Below are 23,408 nucleotides of genomic sequence, written 5' to 3' on the forward strand. Positions count from 1 at the left end.
CTGACATTTTGGGATCAGAGGAAAGGCTACATAGAATATAAAGTTGATATAGAATAAGTATTAAACTTAAGCTTAGGGGATTCACAGACAGGTAATTTATTTAATCAAAATTACATGGGTGCTAGTCAGATAGGAACAATCTCACCAAAGGTGTGAGGAGGAGATAATTCAAATATATTCAGACTAAAGGATTTATGTGGTGTGTCACTGAAAATTAACATCATTTGAACCATCTATTCATAAATATCAGTTGAAAGTCCTCATCCAAATTAGAATTCCATTTTCTCTATGTAGCAGACAATTTAGTAATCAGAGATTATATTGTCATCACTCACTAAAAATATTTACATGACCTGGGCTAGCTTCAGGATTCTGAATATGTTGCACCAGAAGGAATAAAAGGTAGATTCAATAGCTAAGAGAAAGATTTTAAAGGTTGATATGAAACTGAGTTAGATTTTTTTCATTTAAAATATTAATTATGTGGTAAAATGTCAGGAACTAGTACTAAAAAGAGTGTATTTGTACATGGAGGGGAAGGGATATCAGGAGGTAAATATATTACAAAAGATAAAAAAAAATTATGGACAATAGAGATGGACAATGTGTGTGTGTGTGTGTGTGTGTGTGTGTGTGTGCATTTTCCTCATTTCCTGCAAAACAATTATGTGATAAAGCTCAAAAAATTCAATATGCTTCTAAGAAGAAAGGTTTATAAGTTCAAAGCAGACAGCGACACTTGATACCTCAGTTTATGATATGAGGAATGAAAATTTCCAGTTTAGTAGTTCAAGAATAAATCATTTTAACTAAGATTCTATAAACCAAACTTAACTCTCAATGGCTGGATAATTTGGTGGCAATATATTCACCAGTAAACGAACATTTTAATCAAAATAAATGTCTTTGCTGCATGGATAATGGATAAATGTTCAATTTAGGGTCTCTTGAATTTTGATTGAAAGGAAACACTTATTCAGTGGACTCGGAGCTGAACATGTGACCTCTGATATGTATGTGGTATTCTACAGGGTTGATGATGGGCACAGGTGGGTGTGTGTTCCTTCTCTCTGTCATGCTGTCCCAAAGGAAATGCATCCTACCCTACAGTGTGTATGTGTGTGCTAAGATTTATGAGCTGCAGGTTAGGTGTAATGAGTGAATTTGAACTTGGGATATTTTATATTTAAATGAATGTACAAGAACATAACCCTCTGCTTATAATGAGGAGCACTGGTAAATTGTTTTTAATATAGAGATGAGCAAAAGCTTAAATTTGATTTATTGCCAATTTGTCCTCACTAAGTGTCAAAAAGAAAGTATATAATATTGGATTTAGGAAAAACTTTGGGGAGCTACAAAAGCAGTGAATACTGCAGTTTTTATTTTCCTGGCTGTAAAGATTTGCTGGGTGAATGTGTATGTGTGTACACATGCATCTGCATGCACCCGCTCCCCTGTGTGTGGATATATGGTTGTATTACTAGAGTTGGTTGAGGATTGATTCTCTTTTTTTCTCTATTAGTCTTTGTGACTGACGGGTTCTTTGTTTACAAAGAGGTAATCAAAACAAACACTCATCTTCAGAATTCTTGTTTAAATTACTTATTTTGTTTCTGTCTTGCTTACCCCATCACATGCAATGTTGGTTTATTGAAAATAACATGAGCTTCAGGTGTTAACATCTTGGTACATATAGAAAAATCAATAGTGTTTGAGTCTGAGACTTTTGTTTTATGAGAAGCTAATGATATTTTTCCCAGAGACATTCGTGAAGTAATATAGGGTCTCCCATAAGGCCTCACTTCACATTATACTTTCCTTCATGATCTCACAGAAAAATGCACTCCTGTCTTTTTCTTTTCTTTTTTCTTTTTTTCAAGGAAGGTACTCATTCTAGCCCAGGATGACCTGTAACTCACTCTTTAGTCCCAGTATGGTCTCAAACTCACAGCTATCTGATCCTCTTACCTCTACCTGCAAAAGTTTGGGATTAAAGGCATTCCTGGCCCCCATTTTTGTCTTCATATAAAAACACACTTTGATCTTGACTTTTCAGTAAATACATTCTTTCAAGGTATTTTAGCAATCTGACTCAGAATTCCCTTGGAATGTGAGGTGGAGATGTTCGTGCTCGATCTTCTGCACCAGGGACACTGGGCAGCAGGAGTTGTTGAAAACCTGTGCCTAAGCCAGTTCCTTGTAGAGACACACTGTGCCCTATGTGAGGACCACACTTGATTCCTCAGACCTGCACCCTTGAGTTGCAGCACCTCTGCTCCACTATAATCTTAAACTGTCTTTTTAAATTAGATAAGATAATGGTTCAAAGCAGGAAACCGAATTAATTCCCCTTAGCAACTCAACCTGGACAGAGATGATGTAGTAGTATAGCAACAAAAATACAAGCTGGAGGCAAAGGTACATGACTTCTGACCTTTGTATTGGATCCTTTGTACTGCTTGCCTCCAAATGTGAATAAGTATCTATATTTTCCATCTTTTCCTTTTCTTTTAAATTGAAATATCAGAGAAAATATATATATTATAGGAAGAACAGGATTTATTCAAGCTTATAGATCAGGGGAAGCTTCATAATGGCAGAAGAAGCTGTCCCCCTTTCACAGGTCCACATAGAAAACTGACCACAAGCACCACAAGCAAACACACTCTGGGAACTCCAGGCAGAGTTCCAGTATTCTGCATACCTTAGACTCGAATTCAGATCCACCCCCAGGAACATTTTAGGGCTGGACCCCAGGATCTGCCCACAGTGACACCTCCTCCAGGGAGGTTGGAGATCTAATTTATAAGCTTTAATAAACTCCTGAATCTAATAGGAGACAACCATTCAAACTGCCATAGAGCCTTTTCCTCAGGACAACTTTTCTATTGTTTAGTGAAGAGCATGAGATTTTTTTTTTTTTCCCATAATGACACTAGTATTTTAACCAGATACTAATGCTTACACCTGCCTTGTCTGCACATTCCTTTTCTGGTTAAAATAGCACATTCTCACAGCTTTCTTCTCTTTTTCACTGTAGAGATAGGCAATGAGCAGTAGCTGTGCCATTAGATGTTGTCTTGAGTTTTCTCTCATCAGATAACCTAGTCGTTACTTTTGAATTCAGCCTCACTCAAATTTCCAGGTCACAGGTAGGTTACAGCCTGATTCTTTGCCATATTTTCATATAAGTGATTGTACCCCAGCTTCCAATAGAGTCCTTGATGCTATTTAAATCATCATGAGCTTGCCTTCCACTATTCACTGTCCTTATGTCTTTTGACATAGTAGAAAACAACAGCAACAAAAAGACATTGTGGTCTTTCAAACACCAACCCATTAAGTGGCCCATAAATTTGCTTATAGAATTCTAAGACCAGTTAAAGAGAATGGCCAGGTTTGTCTTAACAACAACACTCTTGGCAGCAGTTATTGTTGCATTAGTAATGTTTTCATTTCTGTGACAAAATTCCTGACAAAGAAAACTTAAGGAAGAACTAGTTTGTTTTGGTTTATATAGAAATTATAAAAGAAGAAATCTGTGATTATGAGAAGTTTGTCAATGTTTACTGAAAGTGCGAACCTTTAAAAGGGTAAGCAGTAATTTATCAAAATATATACTTATGCTTATTTCACTTTATAATGCTTTTGGCTAAATGTCTCTTATTACTTGTTTCATTCATGAAAAATAAAATTGTTCTACATATCAGAATTAACACAATTCATGTTAGACTAAAAGTGTCTCATTTCTAACCATAAGAAATCATATACATTTATTGAATTCAGTTCCATAAAAATAATCTTTGGTAATATTACTAGATTCTGGGCTGCATCTTTGGTTATATAATTATGTTTTTTTATGAAGTGCACAGAATTTGGATGAAGCATTGAATTAGTCCTTTGGTAAGAATTGTTATAATATTACTTATTCTCAGTTAATTTCACTGAGCTGGCTAGAATAATTTTTATCTTTGATCTTCTAATTTTCCATTCTGTGAACATATAAGTTAATTTTAATTTTTATTTCAGTTAGCAGAGAGTAACACAATCCTTAAGTATAGAAAAAGTAATTATTATGTTTTCTTTCCACTGTAATTGTAGACAGTAACTATTAATACATAAAGCAAACCATTCTCAAATGAAAGTGGAAAGCCAAATGCAGGCCATCAAAGGAGCCCCTCTACTGAGATTATTATTATGGTATTACAGCTACCTAAATTCACTGGCCATTATTAAAGATGTTCTCTGAGCTAAAAAAAAAAATGCTGTTTATAAGTTTAAAGTCATTTTGAAATGGACAGCCAAGATTTTCTTGTCCCACTATATTACTATTTAATTCTTAGATATTTTTTTGTCCCACATGACATTTTGCTGTGAAACTCTGATATCAGGTTCCTTTTAAGTAAGAAAACTTCTGTGTATTGCAAAATGTCTTCTTGTGGTTTATTTTTTTTCCCTGAAATATTGTGGTTTTTAAAGTCAAAATATAAGATAATGGTATTTTTAATGAAATTTAAACATAAAACACCCCAAAATATTAAAATGAACTTTTAAAAAATAGTTTATTTTCTTTCCTCTACCTAATAAAAAATATGTAGATAATAATTTCACAGCTCATTGTGGATGGTACCCACATCATGGTATAGGGAGGTACAGGCAAGCACCATGGGAAAAGAAAAACTAAAAAGAAAGAGAGAGAGAGAAACAGGAGAAATTTAAGGTTAGGCTTCATATCACCTTCTCCTGGGCCCTCCAATTCAGGTGTCCCTCTTAGGTTCTGTTGAGGGTTCAACCTTTTAGTCTAGCTTCCAGGATATAGGATTCTATGGTATTAGTTCAACTTGGGTTCAGTTTTATTCAGTTGACTTCACTTTCTATTGGAGATTCTGTTTCTCTTTTTCAGATGGTAGGAGACAAATGACTCAGCACACTTAATCTAGAATCAGCTGAAACCACAGAAGAGTTGGGGAAATGAGCAACAGTGTTGCTTTCTTGGTAAACATGATATCAACACAAGGGTGAAGAAGATAGATAATGAGGACACTCAGTTCCTAGCAAAACAGAGATCCAGAGGCTCCTAAGAGCCCATTGCTTTAAAGTGCCCTAACATGACTCAGGGAATTCTGCAAAAGAGAGGGTGGAAAGATTGTTAGAGCCACAAGTTGGGACAAGACATTGCCTCTCCCCTATCACTGAGCTGTTGATCAGAGATACCTACAAATTCTCCCAAAACAACAAGACAGAATCTTTTCAGAGCACTTGATTACCAACCAGAGGTTAATGGTAAGACCCTACTTCTGAAGACACCATATGCTGTCCACTTGGACCATGGAACGAACTGGCTGGAATTCAGAAGAGAGCCAGTTCCCAGTCCACAATGTATGACTCACAGTCCCCATGGAAATGACCTGCATCCCCAATGAGGAGTCCCTTTTCAGAAAAGTGGCAGGAATGAGGGAAACAATGGCAGGAATATGTGTTGTTTACAAAGTATGTATGTATGTATCTAATAAAAATCAATTTTAAAAAATGAGTAGATACACATAAGATTAAAAAAATAAAATTAAATTAAAATGTTTATGGAAAATCAAATAAATATTTTTTTAAAGTCTAATATATTTTACATAATTTTCTAAATAAAATTCTGGTTGTAACAAAAAAATCAGATCTGGAAGAGGTTATATTTCTGTGATTACTTCTTTTGTTTTTATTCATGTGTTTATTTATTTTTGAGGTAGTATCTCACAGTTTAGGCTGATGTGGAATTCACTATGTATTCTCAGAATGACTTTAAACTCTCAGTGATCTTCCTACCTCTTCCTCCTGAGTACTGGGATCAATGTCATGTACCACCATGCCCAGCCACTTCTTTTCATATGTAATATTTGGACTGGAGAGAAGGCGCCACGGCTAAGGCACTTGCCTGCAAAGCCTAATGATCTGGGTTTGATTCCCCAGTAACCAATTAAAGCCAGATGAACAAAGTGACATATGCATTTGGAGTTTGTTTGCAGTAGCTAGAGTCCCTGGTACACCCATTCTCTCTCTTTCTTTCTCTCTCCTAGCAACTGTTTTTAAAAGGTAATATTCATATTACTCTATTCTGTAATCATAAAACATCTGATTTTATTTAGGAAATTGGTAGCTTGAGCTGTATAGGGAAAATTTCAATGACCAATTTTTTTTCAGGCAAATGTGTCAAAAGCACACTAATCGTGCTACCACAGATAGGTGTGAACAAGGATGAATCTGTGCTATTGAGTGAGAAAAAGAAGCAGAAAACAATGAATAATTAAGCTAGTTGCATGGCCACCAATTGTCCCATCTTAACACATAAGGAGAGAAGCAATGACAGGTAAAATGTTGGAGATCACACACACACACACACACACACACACACACACACACACACACGCACAGTTGTTGTTGATTATGTAAAATATTACTCTGTGGAAACTTCTTGCAAAGTTAACCAAACCCAGGAAATGCTGTTTTCATTTATCTTCTGTCATATTCCCTCTTGTTGAAAGGTGTGATTTTGTGCAGCAAACAATAAAAGGTTTATGGAGTGCTCTCAATTTCCACCTACACAGTGCGTCCCTTCCTAACATTCTTTCCTTTTTGCTTTTTTGTTTGGCATCAGGTGGTCATATCAGATTCCAAGAGCCTTTGCTCACTGAAATGAATTTTTCCCAATGTTCTAATTGTCACTATAATGAGAATCCTACTTTGGCTTCCTTCTTTGGATAGTCCCTAAAATTCACTACATACTCATTTTAAAACCCCCAGGATTGCTGATTTCTAGTTATTAGTTTCTCCGTAGAGTTCTCTTGACATAATAACTTCCGTATAGCCATGCAACTTAACTCATACTTCCATAAACATCAAAAAGCAGGACAGTTAGCTGCCACAGAGATAATTATAAGGTCATTTGCTTTAAAGAATCCTCTGATTATCCGCAATCTAATATTTATTTCTAACCCTAATTCATTGTTCATCTGACTAGATAGCATCATGACCAGAAAGCAGTATATATCATATATGTATATATATCATATATTTAAAATGTCAACAGTATATAAAGTTTTACTTTAAATAACTCACTGCCTCTGTTCATTAGTATAAGATAGACTCCACTGCATATATAAAATATATCAAATTGTCATTTATATCTAAAGAACATTTTTCAGCTGTTGAAATTTGTCCCTTTCTGTTCCATGCTTTCAAACTCCTTTAGAGCCCTAATCAAAAACTATATAAAATGAATATATTGCTATAATCTGCCAAAGAACATAAACATTTTGACAGAAAATATCATAATTATTTCAATATTTGTGGTAAAATATTAGGTGAATAATCCAATTTACTTTTATGAACTGGATATTATTAATCAGGTTTAATGAAAAAAGATATACAACATCTTACCTTAAACTCACAGGTTATGAATTCAAAGGAAAAGTTCACCACCCTGAGACCTAGAAAAAATATAAGCAAAATTGTTCTGTATTAGAATAGCTATCCCATTTTAATTCAATAACCATAAAATCTTAATGATTCAATATTAAAGTAACAAATTTTAATAATAAAGATATAATATATATAATAACAAAGAAATAAACAAAAGTAACAAAGAATATTGTTTATTACATAAATTGAATGGTGATAACTAATCAACAAACATGGCTAAATTCTTTAATTTGCTTGCTTCTAGGCTAATACCATTCTATGTTATAAAAATATTTTTATAGGGCTGGAGAGATGGCTTAGCGGTTAAGTGCTTGCCTGTGAAGCCTAAGGACCCCGGTTCGAGGCTCGGTTCCCCAGGTCCCACGTTAGCCAGATGCACAAGGGGGCGCACGCATCTGGAGTTCGTTTCCAGAGGCTGGAAGCCCTGGCGCGCCCATTCTCTCTCTCTCCCTCTATCTGTCTTTCTCTCTGTGTCTGTCGCTCTCAAATAAATAAATTAATTAAAAAATATTTTTATATAATATTTTCTGTATAATAAAAGAATGATTTACTTGCACAACACTTGAAAAATCATGAATGAATACAATAAGGTTACATGTTCTACTACATACAATATAGTTAATTGCAGCCAAATTAATAAAAGAAAAATATAATAGAATCCATCTGTCATGTCAATGGCTTAGTGATCAGTGCTATTTAAGAGGATATATTTTCTTCAGTTATCTATGTATTGTTTCAACTTTATTACCATAATTGAAGGAACCATACAAATTGATTTCCTGACAAATAAATAATAGTTAACTCTGAGCAGGGATTATCACAAAGAAAGTGAATATGTCACTCAAAAGAACAACCTGAGGAATGAAGACATCATTATTATGTAATTGAAAATGTTCACATAAAATTTTGTTTTCTTATTCCACAAGTTTAAGTGCATATATGGAATAATCAATGATGGATGCTTTGATATTCCCAGGCAACATCACTGAGCCAATTAGTAGTGATTAAAAATGTCAATCAGCCAAGCTGTTGGCTCTGAATGCATTGAGCTAATTTCAGTTTATGGCCATTGCAACAGGGCTTCTTGCTCCCAAATGGGAAGACAGTGCTCATCGATCTCTTTACAGCCTTTTCTCTTGCAAAATAGAAAGCTCATTGCTCTATCTTCTGAACTCCCCAGACCTCTTCTGGAAGCAGCTTTTGATCACTGGCCCAGCAAGAGCTAGAAGTTAGATCTTTCACAGGGCCTACTTCTTAGTTGCATTTAAGGAGAAGCCTCTTATAGTAACCTGCATAGTAAGATTCAATATGATATACCTCAAAGTCAACCATGAATCATGGTGACCCTCTACCCTGATCTATTTATAAAGGTGCACAGTTAGCTAAAATTTCATAGAACAATAAAAAGTTGAGATTTTAGAATAAACACATTTTGTTAAAACTAAATATTCTCATTCTTAAACTTTCTCATACACACTTTGAAAGTTTTAATTATTATTAGCATTTTATAATTAAAGTTTGAAATTAAGATTTAGGATATCAGTGTTATGATCCAGGAACAGCATTTCTGTTAGCATGATCACATGGAAAAATACTGTGCAGTCTCCACACTCCTGTAAATTGAAGGTTTTAACAAAATGATTGAATTTTATAGTAGAAAGCACATAAAGAGATTTAAGTGTTTCATTTTTTTATTAGCTATGTACACAGTGTGTATACAGTCAAATTGCTGCCATCGTTAGCCTCCTCCCTGTCCTGTGCCCTCCACAGGGACCCTCCTCATTGGGGAATGTGGGTCATGCATTGTGGGGTTAGTCATCAGTTATGGTTAAGAGGCAGTGTCTTTGTGCATAATGACCCAACTTGTGGCTCTAACAATCTTTCAGCCCCTCTTCCACAAATTTCCATGAGTCATGTTGGATTCTTTTTAGGTCTACTTCGGTGATGAGGTCTTGGGATCCCCTGTGTTGCTGTATAGCTGGTTTGGTAGAAGTTGAGTGTTTTCTGTGTTTATCTCTTTCACCCTTGTGCTGGTACCAGGTTCCCCAAGAAAGCAGAACTCTTGCTCTCTCATTTCCCCAATTACTTTTGGTTTCAGCTAGAACCCTGTTGAGGTGAGATAGGCTGATTCGTTCATCAGAATCTGTGTCCATTTGTAAAAGAGAAGTAAATTCTCCAATGGAGAATGAAATCAGTACCAGATAGATGGGATAACCATTATTATTTTAGAGAGAACTTAATAGTTGTAGGCCCTCTTGTAGCCCATGACTGATGGGAGCTTGCTAGTGGAGAGTGGGCCCATTTTTGGGATATGGTTCTGACTTGTTTCCCAGCTCCAGTTATGGATGCTGTACCACTGAGTGGATCAATTAGCCAAATCAAGAGCACTTTTTAACCCACCATGGCAGTGTGCCACTATTGCACTTGTGTGAGCATCATGTCAGGTTTTTTGCTGCTGGGTAGCTTAGACCACCAGTTGTTTGGACAGATGCTGGACAATTTCCTCCAGTCACTCATGTAGCACCTTCTGGCACTAGACAAGCTGACTCTCTGGGGACTGACTCTCTTCCAGATTTCAGCCTGATAACTCCATGTTCTGTACCAATGGCATATAATGTCTTCAGTAGTAAGGTCTTACCACTAACCTTTGGTGGGTCATCAAGAACTCTGACAGAAATCTGTCTACTTTTCTGAAACCTTGTAGATCTCTCTGATCAACAGCTCATTGTGGATGTTAACCACATGCTGGTACTGGGAGTTATAGATCAGCACCATGGGAAAGAAGGAAGAAAAGGTGAGGTAATATAAAGGAGATAGAAGAGGGAGAGAGAGAGAGAAAAAAAAATAGGTGAAGATTAAGCTTAGTCTTCATCTTACCTTCAGGGGCCCTGTGATTCAGTTAATCCCTGAACAGACCTGATGAGGATTCAACCACTTAGTCTGTCTTTTAGGATGTATAATTTTATGATACCATTGCCACTTGGGTCCAGTTTTACGACCCCCATTACCACGCTTATCCTCCCATCTAGTACCACCCTTCTTAGTGTCAAGTCCTCTAGATGCTTATTAGATATGTCAGCATTTCATGCCAATTCATGTTAGGAGCCACAGATGAGTGAGACCATGTGACATTTTTCTTTATGATTGTGTGAGTTCACTGAGAATGATCTTTTCCAGGGTCAAACATTTTTCTTAAAATTTCATTGTGCCCTTTTTTCTTACTGCTGTGTAAAATTCCATTGTGTAGATATACCACATCTTGGTTATTCATTTGTCCAATGATGGACATCTGGGTTGATTCTGGCTCTTAGCTATTATGAATTGAGCAGCTATATACATAGTTGAGCAAATATCTCTGAACTGTGGTGTGGAGCTTTTATGGTAAATGCCCAGTAAGGTAATAACTGTGTCTGTTGGTTACTCTATAGTCAAATTTTTTTTGGAGTCTCCATATTGATTTCCATAGTGGTTGTACGATCTCACATTCCCACCAATAGCGAATGAGTGTTCTTATTTCTCAATAACTTCACCAGCATTTGTTTTCATTTGATTTTTTAATGTTTTCTATCCTTATTGAGGCAAGGTGAAATCTCATAGTTGTTTTAATTTGCATTTCCCTAATGATTAGGGAGGATGAACATCTTAAGTATATGTTTGCCATTTGTATTTCTTTCTCTGAGAATTCCCTGTCTAGTTCTTTACCCCATTTCATGAGTGGATGCTTTGACTTTTTATTGCTTAGCCTTTGAGTTCTTTGTAGATTCTAGAAATTAGGCTTCTGTCAGTTATATAGCCAACAAAAATTTTCTACCATTGTGTGGGTAATCTATTGGCTCTGCTTATTGTATGTTTGTCCGTAAAAAAACTTTTCAGCTTTATGAAATCCCAATGGTTAAGTGTTTTTTTAAGATCCTGAACTACTGGGATTTCATTTAGGAAGTCTTTTCTCACTCCTAAATTATGGAAAGTTCCTCCTACTTTTTCTTCCAGTAGCAGAGTTTCCAGTCTTATATTGAGGTCTTTGATCCATTTGGACTTGTTTGTTGTGCATGGCGAGATGTGTGAATTGAGTTTCATTTTCTTTCATATGGTTATTCAGTTTGTCCAGCACCATTGGTTGAAGATGCTATCTTTTTCCAGCCTATGTTGTTAGGGGCTTTGTAAAACATCAAGTAACCATAGTTACTTGACTCACAGTCCAGGTCCTTGATTCTGTTTCATTGGTCTATAATCCTGTTTTTATGCCAATATCACACTGTTTTTATTACCATGGCTTTATAATATAGCTTTAGATCAGTTATGGTGATACCTCAAGAGGTGTTTCTTTTACTGAGGATGTGCTTGGGTATCTGAGGTCTTCTGTCACTCCATATGAATTTTTGAGATCAGTTTTTCTCTCTGTGAAGAAAAATGTTGGGATTTTTATTTTATTTTATTTTTTGGTTGAGGGGGATATTGCATTAAATCTGTCTATTTTCTTTGGTAAGATTGCCATTTTCACAATGTTAATTCTGCCTATCCAGGAGCATTGGAGGTCTTTCCATTTTCTCAAGTCTTCCTCAATTTATTTTTGGAGTGTTTTTATATTTTCATTGCATAGATCATTCACTTCCTATGCTAATGTTAGTCCAAGGTGTTTTACTTTGTTTGCTATTGAAAATGGGACATCAGGCTGGAGAGATGGCTTAGTGGTTAAGTGCTTTCCTGTGAAGCCTAAGTACCCCTATTTGAGGCTTGATTCCCCAGGACCCACATTAGCCAGATGCACAAGGGTCACATGTGTCTGGAGTTCATTTGCAGTGGTTGGAGGCCCTGGCTCACCCATTCTCTCTCTCTCTCTCTCTCTCTCTCTCTCTCTCACTCTCTCTCTCTCTTTCTCTCTCTGTGTCCATCACTTTCAAATAAATAAATATAAATAAATAACAGAAAAAAGTTAAAAAAAAGAAAATGGGACAATGTCACTTATTTCTTTCTCTTTTGCATAAAAAAAAGCTATTGATTTTTGTGCATTAATTGTGTATCCTGCTACTTTGCTGAAGGAGTTAATCACTTTTAAATGTTTTAAGTTAGTGGTTCTTGGGTCTCATATATAGAATCATGTTGTGTGAAAATAGAGCTAACTTAAATTCTTCTTTTCCAATTCATATCCCTTTTATTTTTTTCTCCTGCCTTGTTGCTTGAGCTAGGACTTCCAGTACTATGTTGAAGAACAGAGGTGATTAGACACCCCGTCTTCTTCCTGACCTCAATGGGAATTGCTTCAGTCTCTCCCCATTAAGTATTATTTGGGCTTTAGGAGATTTATCTATAGCCTTTATTACGTTGAGATGTAAGCCATCCATACCTATTCTCTCCAATGCTTTGATCATGAAGTGAAATTTTATTTTGTTAAAGCCCTTTTTCTGCAACTATCAAAATGATCATGTGTTTTTTTGTGTTTAAGCTTATTTATGTAGTATATTACATTGACAGATTTCCTTATGTTGTACCACCCCTGTGTTTCTGGGATGAAGCCTACTTGATCAAGGTGGATAATGCTTTTGATGTGTTGTTGAATTTGGTTTGTGAGGCCTTTGTTCAAGACCTTTGCATTTATGTTTATCAGGGAAATAGGCCTATAGTGTGCTTTTCTTGTGACATCTTTGTCAGCAAGACACAACGTATTGGAGGAACGGTTTATTTCAGCTTATAAATACAGGGGGGGACTCCATTCATGGCAAAAGAAGCTGCTTTCTTCCATAGCTACAGGTAGAAAGAAACAAAAAATCTTAGCAAACTCCAACACCAACAAAAAACAAAACTATCAGAGCTTCAACTGCTTTGCACGCACCTTTGGGATGGATTCAAGGTCCTCCCCAAGACACACCATAGGGCTGTATCCCAGGATTCATCCCCAGTGACACACCCTATGGCAGGCTGCTGGAGACTTAAGCAGGAAGCTTAATCTTAAACAAAAATGCTAAGGGGAACATACGGAACATACATTCAAGGCACCACAGAAACCAACAGTCTGTTCCTTTATGTAAATATCAATAATGCCTTAAATAGTCAAATTTTGAACTCTTACCCTAAATTAGTAACTACCAGCCACCACTATACTATCAGAAAACATGATGGAAAAATTATAAATGAGATAAACATGGTTCACTTTCATAGATTTAGACTATACAATCTCTGTATTCATAGTGTCCAATATCCAGTATGTGAACTGTACACCATGTATTACAGATCTTAGCTTAGTCTCCAAATATCTATTGTGCCTTGATGTTTAATTTATTGTTTTTATTAAGAGAATCCCTGATTATTAACAAAGTTTATGCCAACTTGGAATAAAGTCATGATCATTTGTCTTGTTTCATGGGATTAAGTCCTTGAAAAAGGATGTGTGTGGAAATGGAGTGTCATAGAATGTGGGAAGTGTGTCAATTTTTGTAATTTCAGGCTAGTGTGCAAAATTAATTTCTGCAACTCCTGTAACCACTTTGTAGCAGGGTCCACACTACTCTCCCTGTCATCCAAACCCTCTAGTTGAGTCATTATATGGACACAATATAGTATGTAACCTCAGCCTTGCATAGATTTTTTTTCTTTAATATGAAATGGAAGTAAACTCAATAGAAACAGAAAGTAGACTTTCTGCATATCAGGACATAAATAGTAATGGAATGGCAAATGACTCTCACTAATAGGTACAGGATTTTATGTCTACCCCTTTTTCTATTCTTTTATCATTTGCCACTTCCTCCTCCCTCCCCTCAATGCTGAGGATAGAACCCAGGGCCCCTAATAACTAGGTAAGTAGTGTGCCACTGATCTGTATCACCTGCCTTCAGGACTTGATAGCTAATAAAACTATTAATAACTAGAAAGTGGTGCTAATTAGATAAGTCTTTAAAGATTCTGAATATAAAGAACTGTACAAATTTAAAGGATAAACAAGAAAGAATGAATTTTATGGTATGGTAATTACATCTCAATACTGGTACAATTGTGAAAATGTTTTTTGTCACTCTAGTAGTTCAATTTTATTTCTTAAGTAATTTAGATAAAACTTATTGTCCTAGGTATTATGCTTCATATTCTTTAGGAAACTAAAGTTTGTCTGAATTGATAATTTTTTCAGTATTTATTAGCTTATTAGCATATAACAGGAAAAATATTCTAAGTCTACAGAAAAAAGAGGTTACTCTTAACTTGAGTAGTATCAGGACAGACTATTAATTTCCCAGAGTTTTCACAAGGATTCTTCTGTATAATGGAAAGTTATTTGAAAACTACTACATACAAAATTAACATATGATGGTAATCTTGTTTGAAGCAAACCTCTGGTCTTATATTTGAGGGATTATCTTGATTATGTAGATTGAGTGGGGAAGACACTAACTGTGGGTTGGCAGCATTTCATGGGCTGGGACCTCCTTGCACTATGTAGAAGGAGGACCTAATCTGAGCTGGAGCATCCATGCTCTCTGCTTCCTGATTGCAGACATAATATAACCAGGTCACTTTCATGCTCCTCCTGCTGTGCCTTCCCTACCATCACACAGTGTGACACAAACTCTACGTGGAAGTCAATCCTTCCTTCTTAATCTGCTTTTCATCAGTTATTTTGTCATAGCAAAAAGGAAAGTGATAAATACATAAGGTTAGATATGTTTCTAGACAGTGTTGTCATTAAATCATATTGGCTAGAGTTTGAATTTTAGCCTGTTAGCCCTGGTGTCTTGCTATCCATCTACGTATATGCCAATTTATAAATTCTAAAACACTAGAATGACAAAATTTCTAAATAAATGTCATCCTCTCCTAAAATGTATACAATGAAATTTGTAATTATAATGTTTCTGGGACATACCAAAGTAATATAGAGCAACACTTATGCGTTCTTACATTTAATAGTTTTAACTTGTGCACATGACTGTTTTGAGAAAGTGATCTAAATTATTTAAAACATGAACATTTTATAAAATAGTTGTGTTGAAATGGCTAATAATTTGAAACTAGAAATGTATATTTTACAATAGATCTTCCACACATCTGTCTTTTCAAGTTACAAGACAGTCCTAAGTTTTAGAGCTTAACATTCTTCAACATGATGTTCAAGTATAGAAGAAATAACAATGTTCATCTTAAAAGTTACAGTGTTACAGATGTCTACAAACTTTAGAAGAAATTAAAGTAGTATGGTTCAAATGATCCAGAAATTACTTGAAATAGTCATATTGGAAAACCTGTAGGAATGTGGGAAAGAAATTGGTTTAATCATACTGCAAATTAATAACTGGTAACCATGACAACATTCCTTTTCATTTCACTTTCTCAATTGAATCATCTAACATAAACATAGAGACTTACAGTTGATACTTTACCTATTTGTAGGGAAACACCAGTATAGTGTCCCCTTTTAGCTGACCTCTCTGTGTTCATTTAGTTTTACAAAGCTCTGGAAAATATACTGGCTTCTGTAACTTGTCTTTCTTATACTTTCTTGCGAATGCTAACTCATAGCAAAACAGTAGAATGATACCTTTCATACTTAAATGCATATAAAAATCACGTGAAAATCTTTTTTAAAACACATTTGTCCACTGTTATCCTTCCAAATTTCTCCCCTTCATATTTCTTCCACCCAAATCTACCACATCTAAATTACAACATAGTTTATAAACTCGCCTCTGAAGTATAAAATTGGAAGAAAAGGTTCACCAGGGGACCATAGGCCTCCACTTGATTTCTATCATGCTATAGACTGTGCTTCTTGTGCCTCATCATTATCTCTCCACAGAGGCATACCCACAGTGTGTACAATACCCCAGAGGGAAATAGTCCTTATTCTAGACTTTATTTCTCACATTTTTAAGTGCATAAAAGCTATTCAAGAAAGTAATCTCAGTTTTCCTATTCTCCACTTTTAAAATGCATATTTACCTGCATCTACTTTCTTAAACATCTTGTTTTAAAAAAATTCTATCATTCTCTTCTTTATGTTATTCTAATGACAATTTCTAATATACTCTTTGATCTTTGAGCCTATTATTTTAAGCCTTATTTCTTCTCAAGAATTTTCTTTATCTCTCTAACCCTTCATGCTATCTTCCTTATATTTCCTTGATGAGTATTTTACAGTTATTAAACTCTGAAATATTTTTTCATCTGAAAAATCCTAATAATGCTGCCTACTGAATCACTCTAATTATGTTGAGACATCAAGTTTCATTTCCCTTCAACACAGGAGCATCTATAGCCTGCAGTAACTGTTGAATACTTCTTGCTCATAAAAGTCCCTTCCTCTAGGGTTCCACTACTGCTGTCTTACTTGTTTGAAAAACTTTTGTGTTTTGCTTTAATATCCTGATGGTGATAGCTTATTGCCTTAGGTTTATTTCTCATCTCACTCAGACCTTTAAATACAGGCAGTTCCTATAACGTGTCAATCCTTGGTAGCAATTACAGTTTCCATTAAAATAAATGTGACTCGAAATTTGGGGATAAATATATGAGTTAATGCATTTATATTTATTGCTTATCTTCTCTTTGTACATTTCTATTGGAAATTATTCTCATGTGTTTGGTTACAACTATAACCTTTACAAAGAATATAGATTTCTAGATATGATTGAATTTCTTAGTTCACATGCTATTTTCCAAACATCTTGCTAGATATTTCAATCTACATATTTCAAATTATTTTTAGTAAACATGTCACAAAAAATGCACTCTGACAGCCAAAACCTATTTTATGTGGATTTTTAGCTTCATTGCAAACATTTTTAACCTGTAATTCATTTCAGTAAAACGCTACTTACCCATTTCCTGTCATCATGCCCCTTCCTATGGTCAGGGATTCTACCTCTGTTGTCTATGTTGAAATAAACAAAGACCACCCAAATGAAAATAATTAAAAGGTATATTTTGGTGTTATCTATAGCAAGTATCTCATCCATCATCACTTGTGTTTAGCATGGACCCAAAGACAAGCATAGGACTATGGGTGGGTTAGAGTAACTAGCACAACAAGGGTCATTCATTCTGTAATAGGACATTGGTACTGTGGAGAGACCAGAGGAGTGGAAATGTCGAAGCTGAGTCACTTACTATTCTGTTTGAGGAGCATGTTCAGGTTTCTCTAGTTGTTTCTGATTAGAAGTGGGGGCAAAAATAAGGGAAACTGATGCTTACCAACCTGTAAATGCTGTGTAACTATTTCCTTCTAATTTACACTTTTCTTCTTGGAGGAGAAAAGAGAATTACACAAAACAGGAAGGTAATGGAACTTGTAAGGCCTAGGAAGCTCAGAAAATTGAAAATTTGCAAGGCTTCTCCATGTTATAAATAACTATTGGGAAGAGGATGCTCTCTTGTGGCTGCCGGCAGGAAGGATGGAGAATTCCAGGGATGTGGCTATCATGAGTTCTGAAGACATGTCTTTCATGCTGGATACATTTGATTTTAGGTATTCATCTGCTTTTGAGTTTCCTATGTTCCTGTACGTAACCACTCCTCCATGATATTCCAAGTAACTATAATAAATTTACTGTGCCACAAAGCTAAATAGACTTTGCTGGAATATTTTTGGGGGGTTGTCCTTATGTTCAAACTGGAGTTAAATTTGCACCTTCCCCAAAATGCCACAAAATAACTGTAAGTCTTGAACTTCCTCAGCCAATAGTTGTGGCAGGTATGTTCTATTTTCTAGAATATTGGCTACACAGATTGGTTAAGTCAGGGTTTTGTCTTATGTGTTCTGGATTTGTCTGCTCATATATTCAGTTTCATATCTCATATTTATTTCCTTATCAATCACAAAGCCATTCCTCAACTTAGCTCATATTTACATTCCATACTATGTTATCCAGTTGTTGAGAGAAAACTGTTTCATCTCCCTATCTCTCCGCCCCAAAAAAGTAGTATCTAAAGAAAACAGGTGCAATGCACATTTGGTATTTCAAAAATTTAATTATATGGTAATAACTACATAGGAAAATATAAAATTTTGTGAGTTGTGTTTATTTTTTAAGTGAAATACTTATTTTTTTTTATTTATTAGAGTTTCAGTAGCTAGGAAGAAAATCTTGACAAAACAGATTAAAATAAATTAGCAATGGGCCGATGAAGTAGCTCAGCTGGTAAAGTGCTGGATTTGAAAGTATGAGTCCCCAGTTTCTATCCCCAGAACACACACATATACAAGCAAAAAACAGAAATGGTGGTGAACATATAGAATCACAGTGCTGGATAAAGACATATTCCTGAAGTTTCAGGCCCAGTCCTCTAGCCTATCTGACAAGCCCCAGACTGATTGGACTACATATATATGTGCACACATGTATAAGTGCACCTGAACACACTCAAACACACACATACCCACAAAACAAACCTATTCTCAAGTACAATTATTTTCTACCATTATATCAGATAAAATATATTTTTAAAACTATATAAATACTATATTTTTAGTAAGAAAAGCCATTAAAAATTTGTATAGTTTCCTGCAATTTATATAGGCTTGACTTTGGCAAGTGAAAGGAATTGAGTTAGATGCCAGGCAGATATTTATCCCTTTGTACATATCTTTATACTTAATAACTGCATCAAACTAGAAGAAAGTATATATGCTTGTATAATGTCTTTATAATATTTATAATCTGTATTTCATTAAAATGATTAGATATAATAAATTTCACAACTATGTGAGCATTCAGTCCAATCTTATCCAACTTATTTATTGAGTGTCCTTTTCTAAGTACCATGCCAGACATTGGGAAGTATAAAGCATTACTCCTGCCTAAAAAGTTTGGCTAAGGAGGATGGTTTATCTGGGCAATGTTTATTAAGGGGAGGAAAGGTAGATAGACATAAGCAATAAAATAGGTCACATGAGTAATATTACTGCAAACCAGGAGAAAAGGAACCAAAGAGGAAAGAGAAATCTCCTAGAGGAATACAATCTTTGGCACAAATTCAAACTGCTACTTTTCTGATTGCAATGTATAAGGTAAATTATTTAACACATTATGGTTAATAATTATTGTACCAATAACTGTGGGCTAACTCCACAATGCAGGACACATTTTCCTCAACAAGGAGGGGCCAATGGGGATGGGGTAGGTCACAGATGAGCCTAATAATGGTACCAAACTGCCGGTATTTGCTGAATTAAAAAAAAAAAAAAAAGAATATATATGATCATTCACAGTGAGCATACCCAATCACAGAAAAAAAAAAAAAATTGCTACATAGTCTCACTCATCTACAGCACCTAACCAGAATCTACCCAAGATACCTTACACACCCAGCAAGAATCTCATGGACTAGACACTAAGATGGATGGGGAGAGAGTGGAGGGCATCAAAGGGGTGGGAAACACTAATATAGACCCCAAAGGCATAAAATTCTACTTCCTAAAAGGCAGACCAAATGGCTGAACCTTCACTAGGCCCTTACAGGGAACGCCTGAACCACAAGACAAGGGAAAGGGTAGGATCAACTCCAACTTAAATCTTCTACATCTTTCCTCCCTCCCTTTCCCTCTCTCTCTCTCCTCTCTAACTCTTGTATATTAGTTATCTTTTTCCTCACTTTTTTAGTGGGCACTGACCTGTAAATCCCAGTATCAGCATGGGGCTATCACCCACAATGAGCTTTTGATCAGAGAAACCAACAAGGTTTCCTAAAAGAATGCAAGATTTCTGCCAGAGTACTTGATGACCCACCAAAGGTTAGTGGTAAGACCCTATTGCTGAAGACACCATATGCAGCTGACACATAAAATAGAACGGCATGGCTAGAAGCCAGGAGAGAGTCAGTCCCCAAGACAGTCAGCATGTCTAGTGCCAGAAGGTGCTACATAGATGACTGGGGGAAAATGACCAATCTCTGGCCAAACAATTCATGGTCTCACCTACTTAGCAGCAAATAACCTGTTGTGATGCCCACACAAGTACAATAGTGGCACACAGCCATGGTGGGGAACCAACTACTTTTGATTTGGCTAAATGATCCCCTCAGTGGTACGGGACCCATAGCTGGAGCTGGGAAACAAGTCAGAACCATATCCAAACATAAGCCCACTCTCCAATATCAAACTGCCATCAATCATGGGCTACAAGAGAGCCTACACCTATTAAACTCTCTATTAAAAAAAGTAAGGGTTATTTCATTTGTACAGAAATCTGCCTGATACTACAAGATTGGGACTATTAACTTTCTGTTTTAGAAGGGAAGGTGGGACCTCACAAGGTGCCACATCCCTCTGAATGGATGGATAATTGATGGTTAGCACCAGGACAAATGAGATAACACTTACTTTTTTTTTTTTTTTTTTTTTTTTTTTTTAGAGAGAGAGAAAGTCCTGGTGCTAACTTACTCTCCGTTGGAGAATCTGCTTCTCTTTTTCAAATAGATGCAGATCCTAAGGAGAGAGCCACCCCATCATACCTCAAAAGGCTCAAAAGGGTGCCAGCTGAAACTAAGGAAAATTGGCGAAGCAAGCAAGGGTGCTGTTTTCCTGATGAACCAGATACCAGCACAAGGGGGAAGGAAAGGAGCCCAGAGAAAAATCAGCTCCTACCAAACCAGAGAGCCAGAGCTCCAGAAGCCCCCAATACCTCATCACTGAAGCAGACCAAAAATGAACCCAACATGGCTCAGGGAAATTTTGCAGAAGAGGGGGAGGAAAGAATGTCAGAGCTACATGTTGGGTCATGATATGCAAAGACATTTATCTTACCAATAACTGTGGGCTAACTCCACAATAAACAACCCATTTACCTCAACAAGGAGGGGCCAATGGGGATGGGGTAGGTCACGGATGAGCCTAATAATGGTACAAAACTGCCTGTATTTGCTGAATAGAAAACTAATTTAAAAAAGGGAATATATATAAAAAAAAATAAAAAATAGAACAAACTGAAGATTTAAAACAAGGAAAATGCTATGGAAAGTGCTCTTGCATGTGGTTTATGGACAGTAACAGGATTTATGATGTCATGATTTCCCTTCACATTCTTAGTCTACAAAAGCATTATTCATTGGTTCTTCTGCCTTTATAATTTTCAGTTCTGACTATAGACAAATCCACTGCTATGAGGAACACAGATTTTTTTGGTACAACTTAGAGTAAAAAAAAGAAATATGAAACATTGATTAAATTATGCATATAGTGAAGAAAAGCTATTATTAGTGAAAACCAAAGTAAAAAAAGGCATTATTTCCCTATGCCTAGAACTACCTCACTTCTCCACAAGCCTGTGCCTTTGGTGCTTAATGCACATCTCCTCATGTCAGTAGCATCAACAGCATTTCCTCTGCCCAGATATCAACATATGACTCTTCACAATTGCACTCCTCATCCATTTTATAAAACAGTTATTTTGATCAAATTTATCAGCACTTTTATCTCAAAATAATAAAGAAAGTGTTTTGAAACAGCTATTTACTAAATATAGATGATGTAATGGTTAATTTCTTGTTGTAAGTTTGATAAGATTTAGGATCACCATTGAAAAAAATTTCTGGTCATGGCTGAACTATTCTAGATTATATTAGTTGAAGTGGAAAGGACCCATCCTAACAGTGGCACCATTGGCTGGTTTCTTGGACTATAATAAAGGAGAAAACTTTCTAAGTTTTCTAATTTCTCCCTACTGATGTGATAAGGTGAGGCAGCTTCTTGCTCTGCTTTTCCTGCTGTGAAGAACTGAAATACACCCCTTCTTTCTCTAAGCTTCCTCTGCTCAAGTACATTGTCCTGACAAGATTACCTGATATAGATGTGATGCATTTGCATGCATACTGAAAAATAAAACTGCCTTTGTGTGTGTGTGTGTGTGTGTGTGTGTGTGTGTGTGTATGAAATATATATTTATAAAATATAAAATATATATGAAATACTTGAAGTGCATACTCCAAGTGTGACAAGTATAAGAGAGAAGGGCAATGTGAGAGATAATTTATGCAGAGTTAGTGATTTGAAAATTGCTCTTGTCTACCTGAACATAATGATGTTCGTGTACTCTCTTTACTTTCCACTACTGCAGGAATGTATCAGTCCCCTGGTATCTGCAATGGATATGTGTTCCCAAAGCAGAGAAGCAAAATGACATATAATTATTTTACTTCAGGGATTACAAAGACTAATGTAATATCAGTAGCAACAAGATTATATTAAAATAGGAAAGAAAGACAGAGAAAATCATGGAGACATGGGAACCAAAAGGAGCCCTTCAAGAGTTTTGCTTGAATCTCTTTGCTGCTAAGAATAAAGAAAAAAAAAAAACAGAATTAATATTTGCTTAAGGCTTTTATCTTTTTCCAGATTTAACCCTGCAATTGTCTATGATTCTCAAAAGAAAACCCCATGCAGTTCCAGTGTCTGCTGTTATCATTTTATCAAATTATAATTATACCCAAGTATCCCCAGAGCCATTCTGTAACTTCATTTATCAATAAAAGAAAAGAAAATGTTTCTTAGCAACTATTTGAGATGTAACTTGACAACCACCAAAATTGTATATATGGTGAACAAGAAGACACTTACTGGGACTCTCTCTTGAAAAGTCCATACCCACATTTTGACATGCCTCATTTTCTTTACAAGCCCCTCTTCTTCAAGAGAAAGAAAAAAAAAATCATATGCTCTTGTATGTGCCTTTTAGTCTGAGATTTACTCTTTTTCTCTTAATCCAAGAATTTAAAATCTGTAATAAATAGTTTTAATAATTAACTCTGCTTCACATTTGTCCTGGACTTTTTCTTTTGTCCAAGCCATGGTCTGGTTTTGCCTCTGTCGAGATATATAAAGAACATGGCACAGTTTCTCAGGTTGCTGTGGACCACAGTAAGACTATAGAAGTTACAGCTAAAGAAACATAGTGAATTTTTACCTTTTACTTTTAGAAAAGAAGTATTTCTTGTAGGGTTGCCAAACAGTACTGTTC

General features: G+C 35.7%; 1 protein-coding gene across 50 annotated transcripts in view; it reads right to left on the reverse strand.

The window, feature by feature from the left end:
• Positions 1-23,408, reverse strand: part of Ptprd (protein tyrosine phosphatase receptor type D) — a 2,343,620-nt gene that overhangs the window by 1,333,008 nt on the left and 987,204 nt on the right. For all 50 annotated transcript variants that reach the window (XM_045148487.1, XM_045148550.1, XM_045148541.1 and 47 more), the window contains one exon: positions 7,429-7,478. The gene's annotated coding sequence lies outside the window, so the exon portion shown is untranslated. The remainder of the gene's footprint in view (positions 1-7,428; positions 7,479-23,408) is intronic.

The sequence above is a fragment of the Jaculus jaculus genome, chromosome 1 (assembly GCF_020740685.1).
Source record: "Jaculus jaculus isolate mJacJac1 chromosome 1, mJacJac1.mat.Y.cur, whole genome shotgun sequence".
Lineage (NCBI taxonomy): Eukaryota > Metazoa > Chordata > Mammalia > Rodentia > Dipodidae > Jaculus > Jaculus jaculus.